Source organism: Gavialis gangeticus, unplaced genomic scaffold (genome assembly GCF_001723915.1).
Source record: "Gavialis gangeticus isolate Ggan-Ray unplaced genomic scaffold, GavGan_comp1, whole genome shotgun sequence".
In the NCBI taxonomy this organism is placed as follows: Eukaryota; Metazoa; Chordata; order Crocodylia; family Gavialidae; genus Gavialis; species Gavialis gangeticus.
In genome coordinates this window covers 4,643,655-4,646,167 of record NW_017729024.1, presented here as the reverse complement: position 1 = coordinate 4,646,167, position 2,513 = coordinate 4,643,655, and the positions used below count along the sequence as shown (strand labels likewise).

The following is a 2,513-nucleotide window of genomic DNA, read 5'->3' as shown; positions in this document are numbered from 1 at the left end:
AAAAACAAAAAACAGCCCCCTCCCCACCCCAAAAAACCCCAGTATGGAAAGTCTAGCCCTAACAGCTCCTTTTTTCTCTTTATTTCTGCATTTGCCAACACGTACAGTATATATGTGTAATATATATTTCTTCTGCATTTAGCAATATGTATGCTCTGCATGTGTATGTGTATATGTGTTTAATTTTTATCATAGTGCAAGCCTTTTTTTTTTATTTTGAGCTTCTCTGCAGACTTAGATCCCTGATTTGCAGGCAATGTAAATTAAATACAGTGTTATTACATCTACCTTTCATTTCACAGGCTTGATCCTTGCTGTGTGGGTGTACATGTACCACGTGTGTTAACCTTTTTTTTTTCCTTCTGTCCGTAATCCTTTCCCAGTAATTCCACAAGGTATCCGTAATGGAATTGTCAATCAAAAGTGAGCCAGAGGAAAATGCTGTCTCAGAGTATAAGATGGCTTGGGCAGACTCTCAATACTGCAATCCTCGGACCCAGTGGCATCTGCAAAGCTGCTGCAGCATCTGGATCCAAAGCCTGCCAATGGATCAGTTGCCATCACTAGTAAAATGCCATCCATAGGCTGATATCTGGATCCTCAAGAAAGTAAAAGAAGAGCAACAAGATGCGAAAGGCAAGTAGCAGTGAGATAGGAGGAATCGTGTTCAGCTTCAAATTAAATCTTTCTGCTTAATTTCATGGTTTTTCATGTGAAATTGTTTCTTTACATAGTAAGCTCTGACCCACTTTTACTACATTCCCCCAAATCCATGATATACTCCTAATATGATTCAAAAACATTTGATCATAGTGCAGTTAAGTAGACACTGTAATGTGCATGTGATTGAAGAAATGTGCAGTATTTGTGAGCTGGTTCTGCTTTTCATGCTAGGGCTTTTCTTAAATTAAGGGTGATGTCGTCAAAAAATAAGAAAAATAAAAAGGCTATGATAAATGTCCTAAAAAAAGCTTTGGATGTATCATTCCTCCAGAAAAGCAGACTACATACTTTAGAAGATTTAAAGGCTTTCCATAGATTTTGTGGACACTAAGCTTCATGAGCATGTGTATTATTATTATTATGTAGTTGTGGAGAACTTGCTGTCATGCAATCACTGTGCAAACAATCTTTGAACAGTAAACACACACTCTTACTTAAATTTATGAATGATCCTATAAGGTGGCCATTTATTTAAAACGTAATTACTGTAAATATGTTTTGTAAGCAGGATTCCTTTCTTCATAGTACGGTTTTATAATTATGCACACACATAATGTATTGGAAATTCACAGGTAATTAGTAATAAAAGACAATCATGGTGTGCTGTACATCATCTCTCTGAATGTTTTGAATCTCATAACTTCTTGTTTCAGTTAGATCAGTCTTTGGGGCTAATCTCTCCCACATGTGCAATGCTACAAGATTGTCTTCACTATGGAGCAAGGAGAAATTGCTTAAGTAAAGGTAGTGACTGTATGAATCATAAACCACTTTCTCAGATAAAGGCCATTAAGTAAGTCTGTGTACGTATTTGACACTTTATTTCACAGCCTTTGACAGCCCTTTAGAAGAGTTTAAGAAACCGAGATCTGACTAAAGCTTTCAAAAATTCATTGCTGAGTATTTGCTAACCTTGGTCTCTGTGATAGCTGTAGAACAAAGATAATACTCTTCAAATGGAGATAAATTACTATCTTTCTAAAGATTATCACCAGTCTTAATCGAGTTTGCTCCTACAGCTGAACGGCCAGTGACCTTGTTACTTACACAACAAACATCTCTACTATTTTATGTTTATACGTAGTATGTTTAATTTAACTAGCCTGCTGAGAACAACTCCATGGATTTGTTATAGTTAAAAATGTTATAGGTAAGTTAGGAAATTCAGCTGGCTGGGTGGCTAAGGAGCATGATGAGTAGTGCATTGTGACTGTAGTAGACTAAGAAAAAAAGAGAAGATCCCAGGAAGATGAGGAGCAGTTATGATTGTCATACTCAAAACTGAAATACTGTCCCATGGAACAGGAAGACGCGTGGACTAAGTACAGGTGTTGATGAAGCCTGCAGTGCATGTGCTGTAGCTTTCAAACTTTAAGCACCCCCATTTCAGTTGGGAGGAAGCAAAATACATATTAGGTGAAGCCTAGAGCCTGCCTACATGGCCCAAGCACAGCGGGGGTGGGCTCTAGCATGCTTCCCAGTGTGCCCAACAGGATCCCTGTGTTGCCAAAGACTCCCAAACAGAACCAAATGGTCAAGCCACCCCTGACTGGCTGCCCACCTGGGCACCCCGTGGCTTGGGACATCACAGCTGTCTACCTGGACACCCCACACAAACACACAAAACCCACACATCCTAGACACTCCCTCTCTCTCTTTCTCTCTCTCTCTCACAAACACACACACACAGAATCCAGGTATCTGGGAGACACGCACACAGAACCCAGGCATCCATGACACACACACATGCAGACACACACACACACACACACACACACACACACACACAC

At 39.7% G+C, this 2,513-nt stretch overlaps 2 long non-coding RNA genes across 2 annotated transcripts in view; one reads left to right on the top strand and one right to left on the bottom strand.

Moving 5' to 3' along the window:
- Nucleotides 1-1,331, top strand: part of LOC109297198 — a 23,928-nt gene extending 22,597 nt beyond the window's left edge. The window contains exon 2 of the long non-coding RNA XR_002097236.1: nt 384-1,331. This is a non-coding gene — a long non-coding RNA (uncharacterized LOC109297198). The remainder of the gene's footprint in view (nt 1-383) is intronic.
- LOC109297197 overlaps nt 1-2,513 on the bottom strand; it is a 52,769-nt gene that overhangs the window by 30,987 nt on the left and 19,269 nt on the right. The window lies entirely within an intron of this gene.